Genomic DNA, 25867 nt, shown 5'->3' on the forward strand with positions numbered 1-25867 from the left:
CCTGTATGTTCATATATAAAGGAAAATAATGACAGCCATGATCAAAGGAAGGGAGGAAAGAATTAGGATTATTTGCTTACTGTAGTCACTCTACACATGTAGCATACTGTAATTTGAAAGTTGACTTGGATTAGTTGTAAATGTGCACTGCAAACCCTAGGCTAACAATTAAAAATAGTAACAAGAAAAATATAATGGATATGCTAAAAAGGAGAGAAAGTGGGGAGATTAAAAACACAAAAGAAGAGTGAAAGATAAAAATAGGAAGAACAATGGCAACAGGAACAAATGGAAGATATGAATCCATCTATATCAATAATCACTTTGAACACCAATGTTCTGAATGCACCAAGACAATAGATTAAAAAAAAAAAGTCAACTATAGGTTGTCTGAAGAAATGGACTTTAAATACAAAGACACACATCGATTAAAATAAATGGAGAAAAATATGCCATGCTAACACTAATAAAAATTTCTTTAAAAATCCCAGAACTAGTTATATTAATTTCAGATGAAGACTTAGAAGAAAAGTTTTAAGGATAAAGGATATTCCACAATGATAAAGAGATCAATTCTCCTAAAAGACAGAACAATCCTTAATGTGTATACACCTAACAACAGAGCATCACACGACATGAAGCAAAAACTGATTGAACTGCAAGGAGACATAGATGAGCCCATTATCATAGGTGGAGACATCAACATACCTTTTTCAGAAACACAGACCTAGCAGGCAGAAAAGTCAGCAAGGACATAATTGAATTTAAACACCATAAATCAAATGGATGTAATTGATATCTGTAAACTACTTCATGCATTAACAGCAAAACACACATTCTTCTCAAGCTCACATGCAATACTCACAAAATAGACCACATTTTGGCCCACAAAACAAATTTAGAGTAGAAATCATACAATGTATGCTCTTAGGCCAATTTGGAATTAAACTAGAAGTCATTAACAAAGAAAACTGGAATTCTGAAATACATGAAGATTAAGCAACACAATTCTAAGTAACATGTAAGTCAAAGAAGAAATCAAGAAATATTAAAATATATTTTGAACTAAATGGAAAAATAACATCAAAATTTGTGGGACCATACTGAAAGCCATGCTTAGAGAAATTTATAGCATTAGATGCATATACTGGAGAAGGAAGATCTAAAATTAATAATCTAAGTTTTCACCTTAAAAAACTAGAAGAGCAGTGGTGCGGGGGTGGGAGGGTTGGGGTGGCTGGGTGATCGACATTGGGGAGGGTATGTGCTATGGTGAGCACTGTGAATTGTGTAAGACTGTTGAATCACAGACCTGTACCTCTGAAACAAAGAATACATTATATATTTAAAAAAAAAAAAAAAAGATAGGAAGGGAAAAATGAAGGGGGGGAAAATCGGAGGGGGAGACGAACCATGAGAGACTATGGACTCTGAGAAACAAACTGAGGGTTCTAGAGGGGAGGGGTTTGGGGGGAGAGGTTAGCCTGGTGATGCATATTAAAGAGGGCACTTACTGAATGGAGCACTGAGTGTCATATGCAAACAATGAATCATGGAACGCTACATCAAAAACTAATCATGTAATGTATGGTGATTAACATAACAAAAATTAAAAAAAAAAACTAGAAGAGCAGATTAAGATAAGCAGAAGAAAAAGAATTAAAGAGAGCAATGAAATTGGAAACTGGAAAGCAACAGAGGGGATAAAACAAACAAACAAACAAACCAAACCAAAATCCTCCATGAAACCAAACCCTAATTCTTTGAAAAAGTAGATAAGATCTATAAGCCAGGCTAACTACCAAAAAAAAAAAAAAAAAAGTACCCAAATTACTACTCTCAGTAAGGAAACAGAGGACATTGTTGCAGATCTCATGCACATTTAAAGTAATAAAGGAATGCTATGAACAACCCTATGCCCACAAACTTGACAACCTAGATAAAATGGGCCAATTTCTTTAAAGATATAAAGCTTTCAAAATGCACAAGAAAAAACAATCTGATTAGGCCAATATCTACTAATGAAATTCAATCAATAATAACCTTCCAAAATAGAAAATAACTAGCTCAGTTGAGTTCACAATGGAATTCTACCATACCTTTGATAAAGAAATTTTTACCAATTCTCATTAATCTTTTTCAGACAATAGAAAGAGTTAGGAGGTATTCCCTGTTCGAGGCCAATATTACTCTAATACCAAACCCATAAAAAAAACATTACAGAAACAACTCCAGGCCACTTTCTCTCATGCATGCAAAATTTTGAGCATACACATTCTCCACAAAATATTATCAAAACAAATTCAACGAAGTATAAGAATTATACACCAGGATCATGTGATATTTAACCCATAGATGCAAGTCCCGTTTACTTTGGAAAATTAATGTAATACATCCATCCCATCAACAAGATAAAAATAAAAAAAAAAAACATGATAAAAACTCAGTGAACTAGTAATACTGAAGAACTTCCTCAACTTGATGAGTATCTATAAAAAACCTACAGCTAATATCTAACCTGATGAGAAACTTGAAGCTCTCCCAGTAACCTTAGATACAAGGCAAAGATGTCCTCTCCCAATATCCCTTTCAATAGCACACTGGAAAATATTAGTTAATAAAGTAAGACACAAAGAGGAGAACAAAATGCATATAGATTGAGAAGGAAGACCCAGAAACATCTTTGCCCTCAGATTACTTGTTTTTGTTTGTCTGTGTAGAAAATCTGAACCAACAGATAAACTCCTGGAACTGATAAGCAACTATAGCAAGGTTGCAGGATACAAAGTTAATACATACAAGGCAAACACTTTCCTATATACCAGCATGGAACAAGTACAATTAGTAATTAAAAGACACATTATTGGGGCGCCTGGGTGGCTCAGTTGATTAAGCGACTGCCTTCGGCCCAGGTCATGATCTTGGAGTCCCGCATCGGGCTCCCTGCTCAGCGGGGAGTCTGCTTCTCCCTCTGACCCTCCTCCCTCTCATGCTCTCTGTCTCATTCTCTCAAATAAATAAAAATAAAATCTTTTAAAAAAAAAGACACATTATTATTTACATTAGGGAAACCAAAAGTGAAATACTTATGTATAAATCTAACAAAACATGTACAAAATCTACACGACGAAAACTATACAACTCTGATGAATGAAATAAAGAACTAAATAAATGGATATTCCACATTCCTTAATAAGAAGCGCCAATCTTGTCAAGATGTCTGCTCTTCCCAAATTAACCTACATACAGTTATTGTGATCTCAATTACAATCCAGCAAGTTATTTTTTTATATTGATAAACTCATTCTGAAATTTATATGTGGAGAGGCAAAAGGCCCAGAATAGCCAACACAAAAGTAAAGGAGAGAAACAAAGTTGGAGGGGACATATCTGACTTTCAGACTTACCCTAAAGCTACAGTAATTAAGACCGTGTAGTATTGGTTTAAAATATATTTAAATAAGTAAATTTATATAAATATATAAAAGCTCTGCCCAAACAATCTGTGGATGGAAAAGTACCCCTTGCTACTGGAGAGGATGATGATGAAGTTCCAGATCTTGTGGAGAATTTTGATGACGCTTCCAAGAAGGAAGCAAACTGAATTGAGTCAACTTCTGAAGAAGATAAAACTTGAAGAAGTTACTGGGGGTTGCTATTTTATATTATGACTGCTTTTTAAAATTTTGTTCATGGATCTGATAAAATCTAGATCTCTAATATTTTTAAGCCAAAGCCCCTTGGACACTGCAGCTCTTTTCAGTTTTTGCTTATATAGAATTCATTCTTTGCAGCTAATTAAGCTGAAGAAGCCTGGGAGTAAAGTTTGAAACAAGGTTAATGAAGTTCTTTGCCTAGGATACGTTTTTTTTTATTTCATTGACACTGATTTGTACACAGAAAACAAAGCTGTTTATAGAAAGCTAATCATAGCATGTAATATGGCTGGTGATTGATGAAATTTGATTAAAGATTTTAAATGGCCGTATAAAACATATATATATATGTATTATATATATTAGTTAATATATATAAGTATATGTAATCTCCATGGAACAGAGTAGAGAACTCACAAAGAGACTCCCATAAGTAGATAACTGATCTTTGACAGAGGACCAAAGGCAATACAATGGAGCAAAAACAATCTTTTCAATAAGTGGTATTGGAACCATCAGACACCCATATGCCAAGAAAATGAACCCTTACACCCTTCACAAAAATTAACTCCCTATAGATTTGATCATAGTCCTAAAGGCAAAATGCAAGACTATAAAACTCCTAAAATAAAACACAGGAGAAAACCCAGGTATGGCAATGACATTTTAGATACATCAAAGGCATGACTCATAAAATACTTGATAAGCTGAACTTCATTAAAATTTAAACTTTTATTCTGCAAAAGACAATGACAAGAGAATTAGAAGCCAGGACAAAAGCTAGGAAACAATATTTGCAAAAGACACCCCTGATAAAGGATCGTTTTAATCTAAATATATGAAAAACTATTAAAACCACCCCCTGATTTAGAACATGGGCCAAAAACCTCAACAGACACCTCACCAAAGATTACATAGATGGCAAATAAGCACATGAAATAATGATCAACACCCTAGGTTATCAGTGAAATGCAAATTAAGACAATAATAATTTATCACTCACTATAACTATTAGAATGACCAAAATATGGAAAACTGATACTGGGGAGAATGTGGAACAATAGGAACTCTCTACGAATTTTACTATTCTTTGCTGGTGGGAATGCAAGAGTTTGGCAGTTTCTTACATAACTAAACATACCTTTACCATATGATCCAGCAAATGTGTTCCTTGGTATTTCCCAAAGAAATTGAAAATTTATGTCTACACACAAACCAGCATGTGGATGTTTATAGCAGCTTTATTCACAATTGTCAGAACTTAGAAGCAACAAAGATGTCCTAAGTGAATGCATAAATAAAATGTAATACATCCAAACAGTGGAATATTATTCAGCACTAAAAAGAAATGAGCTCTCAAGCCATAAAAAAGACATGGAGAAACCTTCAATACATGTTAAGTGAAAGAAGTGAAGCTGAAAATTCTATGTATTATCTAATTCCAATTATAGGATGTTCTGCTGCCATAGTTTTGTCTTTTCCACTAAAAAGATCAGTGATTGCCAGCGGTTGTGAGGGCTCTGAGTAGGGGAAGCAGAGTATTTTAGAGTAGTGAAACTACTCTGTATAATACTATAGCGGTAGACACAAGTCACATTATACATGTGTCTAAACCCATTGAGTGTGTAATACCAAGAGTGACTTTTAAGGTAAACGATAGGCTTTGGAGGACTGTGAGGGGTCAGTATAGGTTCCTCAGTTCGAACAGAGGTACCATTGTGCTAGGGCAGGTCCTTAATGGGGGAAGCTGTGCATTTGCTGGGGAAGGGTGTATATGGGAAGTCTGTATGTTCCTCTTAAGTTTGCTGTGAATGTAAAACTGCTTTCAAAAAATAAAATCTTCAAAAATACGCTGAGTTAGAGAAATGCTTTTATCTTCTCCATGAGAAGGCCTATATGTGACCATTTGATTTTTCACATGCAAAGGAGGGGTATCTTAAACTTGTATTAATTTGTTGCTTATATTGGCATTTGGAGGGAAAGACTGACATGGTCTCATGGTTTTCTGTCCCAGGAGGATAGATTGTACTAATTATGTACACTTGTTTTTAAAGATTTTATTTATTCATTTGAGACACAGAGATACAGAGATAAAGAGAGAGCATGCGCGGAGCCGGCGGGGCGGGGGGGGAGGCAGAAGGAGAGGGAGAAGCAGGCTCCCCACTGAACCAGGAGCCCAACGTGGAGCTCGATCCCAGGACCCTGGGATCATGACCTGAGCCGAAGGTAGACGCTTAACCATCTGAGCCACCCAGGCGCTCCTAATTATGTAGACTTAAAATGGAAAAACATGTCATTTTGCCTCTGGCCTTGTTCAGCTCTGTTTCCTTACAAATACTTGTTACAATTTATTAACCATGAGTTCTGAGGAAATGAAACCTTTTCTCCTTTCCATACCTGCACTCACCCAATTTACCAGTTATAAACGTTGCATAAATTTGCAAACTAGCCAATTGACTTTCTGAGCATGCAATTAAGTTGTAAAGCGTTTTGCTGCAGTGCTAAAGCCCAAGAGAATCCAACAGCTTCTATGAATCCAGTGCTGAGGTTCATTTTCAAGCCAGGAGCATAATATCTAAATTGTGTTCAGCACCTGTCTTCTGAATACTGCTTATGGTTATGTATATTTATTCATTTTCTTTGATTTAGAGCAGTAGGTTTACTTTTCTTTCTCCTCTTTGCAATCTCTTCACACACACACACACACACACACACAATTGTCAAAAGTCAATACGGTACATCCAAAAGTGTCAGTTATGAGACTTACCAATTGTCTATATCCTTCTGTCATTGCTTTGGATAGTACCTCAAACTGTATCTTTTGCTCTTTATGGCTATTTGCAGTTTCCTTTTTGTTACTGGTTTGTTTTCTAAGGAATGTCTAACAGGTGAATATCGTTTAATACACAGGCCTTAAACAACTGTTGATGTATTGCTAGGTACACACAATACCCTGAATTTTCCCTTTATTTTTATTCAGTTATTTAGAACTTGCAAGTTACATTTTCTTTTGTACCTGTTTTCCTATCTGTGAAACGGATGTGTGAGTTAACTAAGATGCTTTATGTGGAGAGCTTAGCACAGAACATGACGCAGAGTAAACTGTGTACCTCACCAATACCTAGTTCTGCATAAGTCTATGCTACTAAAACATTTTAAATGCAAAAGAATATTTGTAATTAGCATGTTGTCAAAGTCAGCTTCTGAAACTACTATAAGCTGCTGGTTTAGCACTAAAATTACCTTAAAAATCTTAAAACTTGGAAAAAAAACTTGAAGTGCTATATATGACTAGAATTTATTGCTATCATTATTTCTTTCAACTTAATGCTGAATGGCATTTTCATTTGAAATATGTACAATTGGGTAACTTGCTTTCACTATTATTTCTATAGATGCTTATCTAAAAGAAAAAGCGAAATTGTAGGAATTATAGATAATTCCTGTTCTTTTACTCCAAAACCACTTTTCCTGGCTTAATTTGAACTTTCCTGTGCTTTCAACTATTCATCAAGATGACCTTGAAAGCTATATTCCCTCTTTCAATTTCAAAAGCCAAAAATGGACCAAACAGCTAAACAAACACCATAGAACCAATAGGTATAAAACGGTAAAGCCATTGTCACCTCTAATGAACTTCGTTATTATCCAGCCGCTTCCACCAACACCTCATAACCTATAGCAAAAATCTGGAAGTCATGCTCAATTAAATACTCTTCAACATTGTTGTTGAAGATAAATGGAAGGAAACTCCACTGAAATTTGGTTTGAATGTGGAAACATATGACTCCACACACACCAAAAAGGTACAAGAAGGTTTATTACTTACATAATTGGGGTCCCCGGGATAAGCAGAGCAGTCTCAAGACGGTCCGTAGGGCTAGGGAGATAGTCAAGCAGTCTGGGCAGGGGCTTTTATTGTTTTCAGGGGGCGGGCCTGGGTGAGGATTCCCACAAGAAGGCAGGCCCATCCAATGGTTTGAATCTCCTGTAGGTGCTAACAGTAAACACTTAGGCTTCCTTATCAGCTTGCCCAGGTGCGGGGCACAAGAAGCAGCAAATGTGAGGTTGAAATCTTTTTTGGTCAAAAAGAGAGTTTCATTCTTTATTCCAAACCCCATCTACACAATCATCAAAATGTTTGTCCAATATTATCACCCCAATTTTTCTTTGTTTCTCTTTCCTCTCCATTCTTATGACCCCCTTTTAGTTTTAAGCAGTTATCATCTTTCTGAATCTCTGTGACAGATGTCTCACTCATCATATTACTGTAGTCTTGCATTCATATTCTATCCTTCACACATACAGTTTCGAGAATACAGCAAAAAGGACACTTTCTCCATAACTTCCTACAAAACCTTCTGTGCTTAAACAAAACTGAAGGACATCTTTACTACCACACATGCAATCTATCAATCTATTCACCTATTTTCATCTATCCATCAATCTATCACCCCAATTAGGCACTTTAAATGAAAGCCATGCCTACTAATTATTGTATCACATTAATCACCTGTGCCTGGCCCGCAAAATGACAGTAACAGCTGCTAAAAATTGAACATTTGGGGCTCAGAATCATGAGATCATTAAGATCTCAAATGTTACTGTAGGCTCACCGTTCATGGAATTTGTTTTTTGAGATAAAATCAAATGTGTGATTTAGAATTAGAGCAATTAATTAGAACTATTTCAAGTAATATAATTAATTAAGGATTGAAGCTTAAATAATTCAAAATATATTTTTTCAATCCCTATGGAATTTAGAAAACATATTTGAATTTAATGATGAGCAGGTGATAAAGTATTTTACATTTGTTCAATGCCTCCAGAATGTGTTTGGTGGGCTTTTTACATTGCATACTCTTAAGAAATGACTTTACCTCGAGAGCACAAAGGCATTGTTTGCTTTGAATAAAATTGTGTTTTCATAAAAATGTATTAATGGCCACACTACCAATTCTAAAAATGTAGTAAATATTAGCATATGAATAAAAATTTGAAAACTTTCAACATTATGTTTTAAAATGGAAATATGCTGGACAAAAATTATGTATATATATTTTTTAAGCATGGAATGTATATGAACCTTTATTTTGGCTGCATATACAACACTGGATTTTGAAAATGGCTACATAAAAACTTCAATATTACTTCATTATTGATTATTTTCTATTATGTTAAAGGAGAGAGACTAAATTATTGCCAGAATATACAGAGTGGGTTTTTTTTGTCTTCAAACACTCACCTGATAACATTTAGTGTATTCTTAGCTTATTTAAAAAGGGTAATTAACATCACTAATATTTGGAATATATTTAATACCTAGAGTAAAAATGCATATTTAGTGGGCACCTGGGTGGCTCAGTCGTTGAGCGTCTGCCTTTGGCTCAGGACATGATCTCAGGGTCCTGGGCTCGAGCCCCGCATCGGACTCCCTGCTCTGCGGGAAGCCTGCTTCTCCCTCTCCCACTCCCCCTGCTTGTGTTCCTTCTCTCGCTGTCTCTCTCTCTGTCAAATAAATAAAATCTTTAAAAAAAAAAAATGCATATTTAGTAGTGTATAATTTTGCTCTCTGATTTGAGCCTAGCTCCAAAATTGACACAGCTGTACAGAATAAAGATTAGGACTCAAATATTTCTGCTTTCATTTGTGAGTAATCAGTATATAATATAAAATAGTTAAGATCATCCAGTGATTTGATTGAAAACTAAAGTGACTGAAAATAACTTTTAGTTATATTTTGTTAATAAACCATAGGTCATTATGCAACAGAATACAGTAAAAATATTAAACATCTTAAATAATTGTGTTTATTGGCATGTTGTGGTTTTATACGAGAAATATAATGTAATTTAAACACAGCACCATGGTCTTCATATGTGTACCCATAGAGTGTTTTATAAATTTGGAAAGTCAATTTAAATTTTCACATTTATATGTGTATATATTTGTGTACATATCTCTTCCTTAAGCTAATTTTCAGAGTTCTAAATGATGTAACAAAATAAATAGCATACTTGGCTTTCCAAAAAAATCTGAGTTTAATAAACACTGATTATGTAATTATTATCGTTAAGCTATATTCAGCTTGATTTCATATTTAAGCTGATTAGACTAGTATCATGCTTTAATGGTCGTTTCTTTAAAGGGATTTTTAAAAAATGGTGTCCACTTTATAATTGTGGATCCACATAGAGAACAATTTTAAGATTGTGACACACTGTATGCTTTGATAACTTCTTCAGTTTTCATAATTCAGAGATAAGTGTATGATATACTTGTCTGATCTGCGACAGAAATAAAACAAAATTTGAAATTTGACAATTTTGGTAATCATCATTGCTTTCTCCTTCCTTTCAAAGATCATCAATATTCACAACAATGGACTAATCTAAAGATAGTACCAGCCACTTCCCTGAAAAGGAGAAGATGATATCTAGGAAGATGCTTTTCCAACATATTTCAAGTTGGTGCCAAAAAAAAAAAAAAGACTCATTGAATTCCAACATAAAAACCCCATGTGTGTGACGGCAGCAAACAAAATGCCTTTAGAGGTGGGAGATGACCGGCTTCTGGGGTCTTTACTCTGGGAAATATTTTTTATCGATTAGTTGATGATTCATTAATGATTCATTTGTGAAAAACTTTCCAGTCAGTTTTTTTTTTTTTTTAAAGATTTTATTTTATTTATTTGAGAGAGAATGAGAGACAGAGAGCAAGAGAGGGAGGAGGGTCAGAGGGAGAAGCAGACTCCCTGCCGAGCAGGGAGCCCGATGCGGGACTCGATCCTGGGACTCCAGGATCATGACCTGAGCCGAAGGCAGTCGCTTAACCAACTGAGCCACCCAGGCGCCCCTCCAGTCAGTTTTAAGTAAAGCACTGTCATCAAACATAGAAGATTTGGTCACAAGGGGCAACAGAGAATGAGAATGAATATACAATCCTTTTTTACAGCAAGGTGTACGTAAGCGGAAAAAGGGAAAGCTTTCAATTGAAAGATATAGGTTTTTCATTGGCTTTGTGGAATCCATTGACATCCATAATGTGTTCTACATATATTAATTTAAAAGGTCTTGATCTCAAGGATACAAATTTACATGTAATAAGATAACATCATAAATACTGAGTATATGTTTATGTAATATGTCTTTAATTGTTGGGAGATCCCCCTTTCCCAGAGCAACTTTAACTGATGCTGGAATCGGTGTGATTTCAAAACCAAAGTTTTTACTTGAACAGGATGACTTCTGGCTGTCCAAAAACACCCAAACAATGGGGTTTATCCTCAAGGAACCAAAAGGTGTCATTGCCACTAGCCCCTATCAATTGTCAGGGATCACCACAGTCCACTTGTGAATCCGTCTCAGACAGCCAATTTTCCTCATTTAGATACTGTACAAGTAGAAGACCAAAATAATAAATAACATAATAATGTTCAGCATACCCAAAGTGGTATAGCTCAAGTAAAACATATTCTGAACAGCAGAATATATTATAAAAGATTCAGTCTGAAGTACTAATCCTGTTAACTTACAGAACTGGAAAGCTATTAGAAAAATGAACTACTTTTGGTAAGAAGGAAATTCCTCTTCTCCCAGATCTGGATGCTGACACAGAAGGGGCAGAACAAGAGTTTGTGGTGGGAAGGTTGGCTGAGAATACTCATAACTCCACTGAACAGTGTAGGGACCAACCCCTTGTTGTAGGTCTCAGTCCCCACTATAGAAAAGACTTGGGATGGACCTATAAAGGATTTTCTTCACTTCACTGTGCTGAGCACCAAATCCTGTAACTGATACAGATTTAAGACCCCAGGGATGATACCTGCACAATATATCACCATTTTTTGTAGCAGCATGTAAATCTTAGCCAAGCTACTTATATTTGATTACACATACTGAACAATCTGGAAAGTTTAGAAATATTTCACCAAGTGCCTTACTTAAAACTATAGATTTTTTTCTGAAAAGTTTTATGCACAATGTCTTTTGTCAGTACATTCACGTTTTGAATTCAGTAGAACAACAAATTTGTGGTCATTCTGCAATTCAAAGAGAGTCCCAGAATCTAATTTATTGTTTTAGAAATGTGTATTTATACAGATATGTTTATCTTATATGTCAAGATACTCGTGTGACTATAAAAAAAATTAAACACTTACTGAGGACAAAATGAACTCTGATTACAGACCACGAGGTGGGCATGCATGTCAAATAAAATATTTACTGGTATAAATCTCTGTAATATCCCATTTCTATTTTCCTGAGGAAAGTACATTGTGTAGAAAAGTATTTTAATTTTTTTACTTACCAGAAATAGTAAAAATTTCAAGAAATACCCTGTTGTATACTATAATTTAAACTCCCTTTCAAGTTTTAGTAACTTTTAAAACTTAAGTTTCTAACAATTAGGAAATTTAGTACTTCTTAAAGGAAAAGACCTTAGAATCTTGCATTTGTCATATTAACAGATCCCTGCTATCAAGTATTTCTTGAAAATCTATGTGTTGGCCATGAGAATGCACCTGTCTGATCTCCAAGAGCGTGGAGCATAATTGCCTGACAGCTCCAGCTGCTAAGTTCTACAGCCCATCACCATGTGTGCATGGAGGCCATACTTTCCACAGGCTACTCCCAGCCAATGCCTAAATGTGGCAGAGCATCCTGAGAGACTCAGGAGTCTTCTGATGATGATTCTAATTTAAGGGCTCCCTGAGGAGTCTTCCAAGCTTTACTAACCTTTTGTTAGCATTGCACCAAAGGTGCCTCCACCAACCCACCTTTCCCTTCTTTCACTCTCTCCTTCATTCAGGATCAGACCTGTGTGATGGGTCAGATGGCTCTCTCAGTATTTCTCACCTCCCTTTCCCCAATTTTCTCTCACTAATGTTCCCCCTAATAAATCTGAACAACTTAATGCCATATTGATGTCTGCTTATCTAAATACCCAGATTAACATACTTACTAAATGCTAGGTAGTTTGGTAAGTGCTATGAAATATAAAAATTTTAAGTCAGGGTCATTGACTCAAATCTCTCCTTCTTTATATATTCTGTGCCTTTTCTTATAAATACATGGCATTTGATTAAATTATTGCTAGGAAACTTATGGTTCTAATAGTCTGTGATTTTCACCTATAGGATTATTTGTAAAGAATACTGTGATGGATTAAAAATGGCCACAAATTCTTTGTCACTTCTCCAGTCAAGATGTAGTACTTAGTTCTCCTCTCCCAGAATCACAGCTGTCCCTGTAACTGGTTAAACCAGAAGCAATATAGCCACTCCCAAACTAAACCTTAAGAAAGATGGGCAGTTTCCATGTTCTATACAAGCAATTCAGCTGTCCTGCTGGAGAGAACACTCCGAGACCTCATGTGGGGAGGGGAGGCTCTGAAGATTACAAGGAGGGGGGAAGCAGTCAGTCTAGCAGTCCCACTGACCCAGTCCCCGCCATGAGACCCAAGTGAGACCAGGAAGAGAACTGCCCACGTGACTCCAGTAAATCAACAGAACCATGAGAGATATTAAAATGGTACCGTCCCAGCCACTAAGTTGTAGAAGAGTTTGTTATGTAGCCATAGATAACTGAGACAATATTATGTCTCAATATCATAATGAATAAAATTATATTATTTATCTTATGAAATATATTTCAGTTCACTTATTGAATAATGTGTGTATATATATACATATATATGTACACAATATATTTAATATATGAACATTTCCATGGATATATACCTATATGCATATGTGTATATATGTACAAAATGTACATATAAGTGTATGTGTATGAATATGTGTGTCCATATAAATTCTCTAGAGAGTTTTCAGTTACAAAGCAAAGACAGTGACTAAGATGGTAGAGATAAATAACTGTCATGGGATAAGAGAAGAGACTAGGGTAGCCAGGGAAATTAGTATAGTGTTCCAGTTGGTAGAGCCATGAAAGAGGACTAAGATTTAGATAAAGAAAGGGACAGTATGGGGATGTATGTGAGGGACACATTCTATGTCATAGCTTTGTGTCTACCTATGTGCAATGTAAGTAAATGTAAATAACGAAATTAAGTGAAGACCTAATTGAAACTGAAGTTTCTTCATATAAATGATAGTTAATGGTATTACACTTTTAATATTATATAACTTATTACAATTATATCATGGGTTATAACTGCAGAGTAAAATATCTTACATCTTTCTATGCTTGTATTACAATTTTAGTTTTTGAATGTCTTTGTCAAGTGCTTTTGACCGAATATAAAATATATTTCAACATTTTACATTTCAGATACCAGCATTCCTTAATGTCAGAAGTGAAAGTCATGTCACTTTTATGATTATTATCTGTGATTATCCAGAAATGTATTTGCTCTTCATATTTATGGATGAAATCAGAAAAACATCAAGGGTGTTTTTTCCCTTTTGGAAGATGTAAAAATACTGAATCACATGTTCTTTTTATTTAAACACTCCATGTCTCCTTCTGAAGCCAAAGGGAGTGCAGTAGTGTACTGAACCTCAAGAAAAAGGGTTGTTCCATAACTTGTACATCCACATTCAGTGACTTTACACTGATAGCTTTGAAATACCAAGGTGGGAGTATTTATATCACAGAAATTAAATGATAATTTTTTTTTAAATTTGGGTTTTTGTTTGTTTTCTGGAGAGCAGGTGGTTAAACATTTACTACTATACCTGAGGGAGACATTTGGCCCAATGTATACATGTATAAATGTATATAATGTATACATTTGTTCCAATATTTACAATGATACATTAAGATTCACCCTAAATCAAGACTTTCTACAATTGCTTTATTCCCCTTTATTCCCACTTTGCTGTGGCCCAATTTAATCATTGATGTGACTCTCAGAAAATACTGTTCCTATTGAGACCTGGTCCTGCAATAGCTACTATTCATCTCTGTTCTATGTCTGTTAGCTTTGAAATCTTTAGAAGAGACTGATCTGCTGCTGTCACTTCTGCGAGACATGGCACTGTAGAAGCAGGTGGAGGCAAAGGTCTCACGTCCTCGTGACCCCTCCACTGGTGGAACACCACTAGAGAGCAGGTGCATATGGAAAATTATGTTCCTCCACAAAATTCCCCTGTGAAGCCTTCTCTAGCCTTCCAAATTTGCGAAGACCCAGCAGTAACACATGGTCATTTCATATTTCCTTCATATTTTCCCCACAATTATCATATTGTACTTGCTAATTGAACTCTATAACCTGTCCCATAAGTCCCAGGGCATTGTACCCTCTCCCAACCTTAGGTCTCAGGATGAGTATGTGATGTGCCCTCTACTAGGTTTAAGTTCCAGGCAAAGTGGTCCTTTCTGAATTCTCCAAATGAGCCAGCCTTTTCTGACTCAGGGTGTTCTCACAGCCACTTCCTTTGCCTGCACCCTTTCTCCCCACTTGGTTTGGCTTCATCTTCTCGATCCTTTGGATCTACATTTAAATGTTCCTGCCCCAGAAAATCTTCTCTGGTTGCCGAGATTGGTCATTTTTCCTTGCTACACACTCTCACCTCAAACATTACCTTCCAGCTGTAGCATGCATTTGAGCACTATTTAACCAATAAGCTGTATGATTATCTATGTACTGTGGAAAGCTTCTATAAGGAGGTTTGTTAAAAAAAAAAAAAAAAAAGAAGAAGGTTTGTTCATCTCTCTATGCTCTTAAATAGGTAATAGCATAACAGTATGACAGGGCATGACATGACAGAGCTTGACATGACAGCAGCCCAGTGAATACCTGTTAAGTGAATAAAGAGCCACTGCTAAAATTCACAGATAGGAGCTCAGCCACTAGAATAGTCTTCAAGTCAAACCATTATCAGTGAATGGACACTTCTATCAATCATATTCAAACACTGAATGGTAGTAATAGAACCATCATGTATCTGGCATATTAAATGTAGAATGTACTTTTTATTTGAGGATCTAATTTTTCTATTTTAGGATTTCTAGAATTTAGTGAGAATTATACATATATGTGTGTGTATATATATGTATATATATATATCATATATATTTAGAGTGAATTATGTATATATCATATATATTTAGTGGGAATTTTATATATATATATAAAATATATGTTTTCCCTCTCCATTCTCAAGATACGACAAAGAAAACATTTGTCACCGTTATTGTTTTGTTTTAAAGCTGTTTAAAAACACCTAGTCACCAACTACTTTTTGGAATCACAAGTCCTATCACATACACAATGATAAAACCAAATTTCTGCAAAAGTACATTCTGTAAAGTTTTGTAAAGTATTGATTACAAGATTTTGCAAAATCAGCAAAAGGTTGCACTTGTCAATGTAACCTACCTATTTAGTTCCTCCAACACCTGAAACTATGCCTGGACGTAAAAAATATCATAAGTCGGGGCGCCTGGGTGGCTCAGTTGGTTAAACGTCTGCCTTCGGCTCAGGTCATGATCCCAGGGTCCTGGGATCGAGCCCCACATCTGGCTCCTGGCTCAGCAGGAAGCCTGCTTCTCCCTCTCCCTCTGCCTCTCCCCCTGTTCATGCACTCTCTCTCTCTGTATCTCTGTGTCTCAAATGAATAAATTAAAAAAAAAAAAAAAAAAAAAAATATATATATATATATATATATATATATATAAGTCAAACAAAATCATCCTGACCAACAAAAGTTGGTCACACAAGTGATGTGAAATTTAAAAAAAAAAAAAAAAAAGAATGCCACTTGGTATATATTTATTAGTAACTAATGAACATCAGATTATTTCCAAAAATTAAAGTATATTACTGGGGCGCCTGGGTGGCTCAGTCGTTAAGCGTCTGCCTTCAGCTCAGGTCATGATCCCAGCGTCCTGGGATTGAGTCCCACATCAGGCTCCCTGCTCCACGGGAGGCCTCCTTCTCCCTCTCCCACTCCCCCTGCTTGTGTTCCCTCTCTCACTATCTCTCTCTATGTCAAATAAATAAATAAAATTAAAAAAAAATAAAAAATATATATTATTTAGTTCTTGGCAATATCTTTCACAAAATTAACTATATGCATTTAAAAATGTATATTTGGAGGCCTTAAAATACATTGCATAAAATTACTAAAGGTAATTTAGTAATATTATGACCCAATATAAAACATGGTTTGTTTGTTTTTTTAATGATTTTTTATTTATTTGATAGAGAGAGATACAGCGAGAGAGGGAACACAAGCAGAGGGAGTGGGAGAGGGAGAAGCAGGCTTCCCACTGAGCAGGGAGCCCAATGCAGGGCTAGATCCCAGGATCCTGGGATCACGACCTGAGCCAAAGGCAGACGCTTAAGGATTGAACCACGCAGGCGACCCCAAAACATGTTTTTCTCAGAGGAAAAAGTGTGTGAAATTGTGACATGCTAATTAACTCTGCTGTTGCATGGAGTACAACCAAGAAAACTCCCAACTCTAGAATCTTTCAAGACAAAGGGTAGGAAAAATGCACTCTGAGACATTATCTAGGCTTGATACATTAAATGGAATATGAGTTTCCATTTCAATGCACTCTAATTTGTATTTATGTTTATATTTACATTTATTTGTATTGATTTGCACTGATTTGTATTTAAACTCTAGAAAGGAATGGAAACTTTTTATGCTATTTTACCCAACCAGTCAAGGGAAAATTAAGGGTTACCAATTGATTGCAATCTTAGGCAATTTTAAGGGGAGGGTCCTCTTGTTACAAAAGAGAGGCTTTAAAAAAATACATCAGAGTAAAAAGAAGAGGTCCTTTTTTGAAAATAAAATTTAACTAAAAGCCTTTATTGTACTTAATAAAACAAAATTCAACACTATCTCAACCTGGAATTTCTTGGTTGACTAGAAGAAAACAGAGTTGATCTTTCTCTTTTAAAAGTTCCAACATTTATGACCGAGGTATAGGTACACTTACTTGGATTAAAGGCAAAAGAGATTGAGAAAGTTTTAACAAACAGGATACGCCAACCAAGCACTGAAGTACCCACTCTATCTAGTTTACGATAAAGGCTTCACAAGTTGCAGAAGCAACAGCCACAGACACGCACCTTCTTATTACTAAACACCTTATTAATACCAGCCATCAGAAGGTTGTCAAACTGCGGAAGGTCTCTGAAGGGCAAATGTTCCTTGCAAAACCTTTCCCAAAGGACCGGTTTTCGTACTACTAGAGTAAGACAGATGCTAATAGAAGTGGAAAATAACAGCTTTCCCAAACACAATGCCAAGTTGTAACTGACTTAAAGAATCGTTTAAATGCCAATTGTCTGACCAGCGAAATAGCAACAGGTTAATAAGTATGCACATGTAAATTGCCTCAAGCAAAACTTTCAGGATTATATTTGGAACCCGATAGTCACCGAGACACCACCTTTTTGTTGCCTAAATAAACGTGTTAAAAAGAGGAAAGGAAAAACTGGTTAAATAATAACTAGTGACAGTTTCAGGACCCCTTCAAACCGCGAGAAACTTGTCCTGCTCGGGAGTGCCACCTCTGGAGTCGCATTCCGAGTCGCCGGGGTCGGGGTCCTGGGCGAGGAGCGGCCCCGTCCGTCGTCCACGGCGATTACCTCGGGCTGCAGCCGTCCGCGGGATCCTCCTTCCCGGGGCGCTCGGCCCCAGCGACTCCCCGGGGGCGGCCCCGCGGTCCGGGCGGCGTTTGGAGGGGACTCGGTGCCGGGAGCCGGGCGGGGGCGACGCGGACGGCCCTTCCCTCGCCCGCCCGGGCACCCCGCGGACACCGCCGGCGGGCGACTGGGGCTGGTCCGGAGCGCGGGCGGCGCAGGGCTGGCGGCTGCTGCGGGGCGAGCGCGGCGGGCGCGCCGGGGACTCGCGCGCTCGCTCCGACGCGCACCGCGTCCCCGGGACCCGCCCGGCCGCGCCGCCGCCGCCGCCGCCGCCCTCCCGCCGCCCTCCCGCCGCCTCCCCGCTCCCGGGCCGCGCGCGCGCCCGCCGGTCCGCCCTTATGCCAAGTTGGATTGCTCAGAGAGCCCTAAGTAGGGCGAGGTCGCACAAATGATAGTTTACTTCCCAATCCTAGGACGGTGGGTGGGAAGAGACCCCTTATTCGCTTCATAATATAAACTTATCAAAATAGGGTGCCTGTCATCTGGCCTGACAGTGAACAGTCCAGATCACATCTCTCAGTTGGGTTTCGATGCCCCCTTAGCAAGTGTCTTCAGGAATGCATGTTACTGACACTACAAATAACACAGAGCTCCCCAAGGAAAAGGCTGAGATGTTGCTTTTCTGTCCTCAGAATCCAGTACAGGGCTCCTAAGTAGTGGGCACACATAGTAGGCACACAGTAACGGATGGTTTTGTTGAATGCGCAGAAGAACGAAATGATGCTAGGAGGAAAGCTGGACATTTCCCTCTCTAAATGACCGTTTTGCCCAGGCTTTAGCAGGAAATTCAAGAGCAGCAATTGAAATACTATTGTGGTTTTGTTCTCTAGCATCAGCATTCAATTAGGGGGTCCACCCCCACCTTCCGGCCTTTTGCTTCTGATAACCCAAAACACAGAGGAGCCAATCGTCCTCATCATTTACATCAGACTACAGACTCCTGACCTGACCTCAGGTGATACAGACTTGCCACTGAGGTCATTGTATCCCCCGAATGTAGGTATTGTTTCAGAGATGACTGTGGTATAAAACAAGCTCTCCAGAGACAAAAAGATAACTATCCCTATCAAAACTTTTTACTTTTACTTGGAGTGGACAGTATACACGCACACTCTCCATCTATGTTAACTCTCTAACTTCTTTAACTCTCCAGCCACCTGTTATAATGGATCTGAAAAAATCCAAACCAGCTGGACATCCAGCAGAATGTCACAGTGGTGTGTATAATAATCCCTTGCTAAGCAAACTTGATGGGCAAGAAGTGACTAGTATCTTGGAGGCCTTTACAAAACACACAGACTCTAGAAGGCAGTACATAAATCCTACAAAGATACATATCAATAAAACTTTTAGAGATCCTGGGGCGCCTGGGTGGCTCAGTCGTTAAGCATATGCCTTCGGCTCAGGTCATGATCCCAGGGTCCTGGGATCGAGCCCCGCATCAGGCTCCCTGCTCAGAGGGAAGTGTGCTTCTCCCTCTCCCATTCCCCCTGCTTGTGTTCCCTCTCTTGCTGTGTCTCTCTCTGTCAAATAAATAAAATCTTAAAAAAAAAAAAAAACTTTTAGAGATCCTAAGGTTTGGGGCATGTTAAGATATTCCTTCCAGCGGCACCTGGGTGGCTCAGTTGGTTAAGCGACAGCCTTTGGCTCAGGTCATGATCCTGGAGGAGTCCCAGGATCGAGTCCCACATCAGGCTCCCTGCTCAGTGGGGAGTCTGCTTCTCCCTCTGATCCTCTCCCTTCTCATGCTCTCTCTCACTTTCTCTCTCAAATAAATAAATAAAATCTTAAAAAAAAAAAAAAAGATATTCCTTCCAAAGTAAAGGAAGAACTACCACATGTTGTACCTCTCACTGCTAAAAAGGAAGTTCAGTGCCTGGTATGCCTTTCTGAATTCCAGATGCAGCATATTCCATGATTGGGAATACTGCTTTGACCAATATACCAGGTAACAATAAATGTCACCAGTTGTGTGGGGACAACAGAGGAAAAAACTGTACTAAGTCTGGGCTGCAGTGCAGGCAGCCTAGCTGTTTAATCCTGGTAAATGCTCTGGAATTAGAGGTTTAAGTGGGAAAAGCTGCCATTTGGAGTTATGTAAGCCTAGGCTGCTGATATTGATACCAACATTTATATATTTATTTATTTATTCACTATTTTTATTTTTTAAAGATTTATTTATCTTAGAGAGAGATGCAGGGGGAGGGGCAGAGAGAGAGTTGGTTTTTTGTTGTTGTTGTTGTTGTTTTTAAGATTTTATTTATTTATTTGACAGAGAGAGACATAGCGAGAGAGGGAACACAAGCAGGGGGAGTGGGAGAGGGAGAAGCAGGCTTCCCGCGGAGCAGGGAGCCCGATGTGGGGCTCGATCCCAGGACCCTGGGATCATGACCCGAGCTGAAGGCAGACGCTTAACGACTGAGCCACCCAGGTGCCCCCAGAGAGAGAGTTTTAAGCAGACTCCACACTGAGCACAGAGCCCTATGTGAGGCTCCATCTCATGACCCTGAGATCACCATCTGAGCTGAAACCAAGAGTTAAATGCTTAACTGACTCTGCCACCCAGGCACCCTGCCCCCCCGAAGTTTATTTTTAACACCCAAAATTATTCATTTTTCCCCAGTGCATCTCAGATAACATTCAAGTCTTAAAGTTTGCATAAATACAAACTATGATTTTCATTAATATTTTAAGATGCTAATAAAAATTATGACAATTTCGGGCGCCTGGGTGGCTCAGTTGGTTAAGCGACTGCCTTCGGCTCAGGTCATGATCCTGGAGTCCCTGGATCGAGTCCCGCATCGGGCTCCCTGCTCTGCAGGGAGTCTGCTTCTCCCTCTGACCCTCGCCCCTCTCATGTGCTCTCTCTCATTCTCTCTCTCTCAAATAAATAAATAAAATCTTAAAAAAAAAAAAATTATGACAATTTCAATTTCTTAGCTTAAGCTTTTTAAAGGTTGAAAATTTGCTAAATCATACTTTGAGAGTTATTTTATTAAAATTCATAGACAATCCAAATGCTACCTTTTCTACAGTTTATTTAACTCTCAGCTTCTCCAGGGATTGTCTCCTGGATTAAACCAGACCTTTGAGATCACCATTCTCCTCTCTCCTGTCATAACACATTTGTCTATGTGTGATTCTCAAACTTTTTGACACTTTAGAATCACCTAAGGAGATTTTAAACAGCTTGCTGCTGGGGCCACATTTCACACCAATTCAATCAGAATTTCTCAGGCGGGACTTAGACATAAGTTTTTGTTTGTTTTTGTTTTTGTTTAACTCTCCTGGTGATTCCAATTAGAAACCAAGTTTAAGAACTAGTGGTATATATTTTTAGAGGGCATTACCACTTGCCACTTCCTTACATTCTTAACACCCCAACAATTAAGACTCTCCCTGAATAAATGGGCTTTCCTACCCTATCATTCATTTACTAATCTACATAGTAGAGATTTATTATGTGATTTTTCTAGACAGTCAGTTGATAAACACAGCCATTTAACAGATAGAAACCTCTTAATAGAAATATTTTTACTTTTTAAAATATGTAGAATAATTTTCAAAATAAAATGTATGCATTTATTGTATGCATGGGGAAAAGACTTAACAAGAATATGTAAAAGATTATAAACCTGAGTTTCAGAATTATATAAAAATATCTGATATAAATTTGCATTAAAGAGGCATGACTGATTGTCATTGTCTTTAATATACATTGTTCTGAATTGAAGAAATCCTGTTCGTACAATTGTAGTATACATCCTCAATAACCTAAAAAATGAATAAAAATTTGTGGGTATTACATGGGAATAAGAAAAAATTATAGTATTTTATGGAGATTTCATTTTTGTAAAGCATCAATCTCTAATTCAAGGTGAATATAATTCACCTTGTACAAAGTACAAAGGCTGATACATTTAAGAGACATTTCACAAAGTTAAAATAGAATCAAATAAATAAAAATTAAACTGAAGTACACCCTTTTTGGAAATTTTTATCAGATGTATACCTACTCTTTGATACTAGAAGACTGTAGGAATAAGGATCCAGAATGCACATATTTAGGGTACATACAGATATAGTTGCAAATATTTTTATTTGATAACTTCTCATTAATAAAATTTTTATTTGTAACTGATTAGATTTTCTAGTGAGAAAACCAAAAAAACAACTAAGATCAATGAGGTGAGGTGGCATCACAATTTAAAAATATTTAATGATTGTCATCTCATTAAACAGATTGCTGTATGCATTATTATACATCTTAGAGATGACATATCTAAGGCTTAGGACACACACTAACTTGTTCAACCTGTAAGTCAGGGACAGAGAACAGCTCAACTCTTTTCTTTTGACTCAAAATTTCACTTCTGATTAAAAACAAACACATCATTCTGGAAGGCCACTTTTATTGTGGTGGTAAGGTGTTATAATAACCATCTCAGATATTGAAGGAATAAAAATTTCTAATACAAAGGTTTATAAGAGAATATTATGAAAAATTAAATGCCAACAAATGGATAAATTCATAGAAACACACAATCTTCCAAAACTGAACCTGGAAGAAATAGAAAAACAAAATTGATAAAAAGACTAAATATTTTATCATGTAAATTTCTGAAAGCAGATTATTGTTTTCAAACAGTCCAATAAACTTTTTGTAATATCTCAGTTTTTCTCTTTCTCTGAAAGAAGAGTATAGATTATTTATAATTGATACATTTTTAGATATAACTCCTTTTCTGCTTAAGTGAAAGCTAATTGATGGATCTGTCTACATGTGGTGAAGTACAAAGCTGATGAAAGTAGAAAATTTTTATCATTGCTCTTCCTTTCATTGGCAAGTCACTTAATATTTTTGGTATAGAAACTCTAGAACCCATTCTGATGCATTATATACTCTGAGTTTTTATATAAGATCAAATATTTCAAAATTTGCCATTTTGAGAATAATTCACATTTCAGAATTAAAGAGCAGCAGTGATTTTTTTTGTCCTAATGTTCATTTAATGATGGCAAATTAATTACTGCCAGATATGTCTTGCCATGAATGTTTCTTGAAAAATCTCTGTAAATTCATGACCCAAAGGTCATATTTTGTGTCCCCAGCTATACTTTTGACTAGAAACCACATGAGATTTTAATCATTCTTCTCTGCAGCCACAACCACAATAATATGAAAATAGCTGAAGTGACTTCAGTGTAGCTTATTAGGTAAGACCAAGTACTCCCAAGAAGAAAGGATAACATAGTTAACATAATAATCTGTGATCAAGAACTCACTGTGAACTCTGAGTCCATTTATAACGCATTTATCAGATACCCATAGTACTGTAGGAACTTGTGGTGAAGTAGAAAAAGCATAGAACTTGGAATGACAGGCCCCCTTCTGTCTAAGTCCCTGGCTCTCAGAGATGCTTCCTGGGTAAGACTAATTTGGAATTCTCATTAAGAGGCATATCCTGGATTCCAGATATAATTTAGAATATCTGACAGACATATGAGATCTGTATTTTTATCAACTAGCCAAGTTGAATTTTGAGAACCTCTGTTATTCCCACTTCTGCCTAAATTTTTCTTTCTTTTTTTTTTTTTTTTTAAGATTTTATTTATTCATTTGAGACAGAGAGAATGAGAGACAGAGAGCATGAGAGGGAGGAGGGTCAGAGGGAGAAGCAGACTCCCTGCAGAGCAGGGAGCCCGATGCGGGACTCGATCCCGGGACTCCAGGATCATGACCTGAGCCGAAGGCAGTCGCTTAACCAACTGAGCCACCCAGGCGCCCCTGCCTAAATTTTTCTTATCTATAAAGCAGTTTCCCAACCTCAGCACCATTGATTAGTTGTTGTCTGGGGGCTGTCCATGCTTTGTAGGATGCTTGGCAGCATCCTTGGCTTCTACTAACTAGCTATCAGCACCATCCGCTAGGTGTGACAGTTGCCAAATGCCTTTAGGTGGCAGACTGCCCCAGGTGGGATCATGGCTATAAAGGACCAGGGAGGGATATTTCACGGGCCTCGAGTTTTGTTGCAGCCACACTGAACCCAATGGTTCTCAAATCCCTGAATGTTAAGGCCAATAGTTGCTTTTGTTAGGATTACCATAGACTCCATTAAATGGAAAATATAGTATGTCTTATAATAACGTATTTTCTTTGAAGATAATGTAGTCCCAATCCTATATTTGTATATTTTATTGTACCTTTTTTTTTTATCTAAAATATAGGAATAATTTAGGATCCTGGGATTTCTTTTGTTTCTGGCTTTAAGTTGTTCTCATAAAATATATAACCCAAATATAGAATATACATGAGAACATTTTGGCAACTTAGTGCTGAAATATCAGTGCATGAAATAAATATTTCAAAAGAAAAAATTTCTAATGTCACAGTAATAAAAGATCTATAGGTGGGAGGATGCTTTTTTTTTTAGAGGAAAGACTGCTTGAAGTGTGTATACAAAACTGCCCAAGATTTTCCAGAACCCAAGAACACTGGAAAAAAAAAAATGTGGTAATCTTTCTTATTATCTATCTATTTATTTATTTATTTATTATTTATTTATTTATTTATTTTTAGGATGTGAATCACATAGGGTGAAATTTTAGGACTAAATAGATCAGTGAAGGGTAGATTCTCACTGAGTTGTCTGTTCTATTTCTCTTTTCTGACTTTGGTGAGGTAACTAGGAGATATATATATATATTTGACTCTTGGATTCTCTTGACCAGTTAGTAAAGCTGTCAAAGTTTTTTTTTTTGTTTGTTTGTTTGCAACTGCAAATGTAACTGAATAAGCTTCAGACTGTGTTCAGTTCCACTGACTCCCAATTTTTCCTGTTTCTCAGAACAGTAACAAAAGCGTGGCAGCACTTAGCATCGAATCTTGTTACAGTACCACACAAAGGCTGAAAGAGGAAATGTCTATCTTTGTGTGTCTTTTTGTGTTTCTCCTAAACTTTTCTAGAACCCTGTTGCCTAGAGATCCCCTCTTCATGTTGTTCCGTATCACTTCATGCAGCCGTGAATGCCTTTTGTAAAAAGTGCCGGTCAATCTATGTGACTTCCTTATTAGACACATACTACTGTACATTGTATGTGCCTTCTGCAGTGAATTTCCTTCTACATTTTCTCATAATAGCTTTGAAACAGATCTCCAAGGAGTATCTTGACCCACAGAAAGAAGTATAGTAAGAAAATATAAAAGGGAAATCAATGATAGTGACTGAAATCATTCTTAAGATAGATTATTTGTGACTAGAAGCAATTAATGTACAATCTGTTGATAGTGTATGATATGCAGAAAAAGGAATTGAAAACTTCTATTCCACTGAAAATGAGTGATTTAATTTATCAGTTCTGTTACACTGCCTGATAATAATATTACTGGTGGCGAATTTAGACTGTAAAAGACTGAAACAATTTTGTTTCATTATGTTAGGCATATTTTATGCTAGCATTAGGGATTTTTTTAACACAAATTTTCTTGTTATGTTATTTTTGTATTTTTGTAACTCAGCCATTTGGCTCTTGTTCTGAATAATAAATGAGTAGATGTGAAGTCTAAACCTTTGACAAAA

The sequence above is a fragment of the Mirounga angustirostris genome, unplaced genomic scaffold, assembly GCF_029215605.1.
Source record: "Mirounga angustirostris isolate CCGP_5_RB_7025 unplaced genomic scaffold, mMirAng1.0.hap1 SCAF_2, whole genome shotgun sequence".
NCBI lineage: Eukaryota > Metazoa > Chordata > Mammalia > Carnivora > Phocidae > Mirounga > Mirounga angustirostris.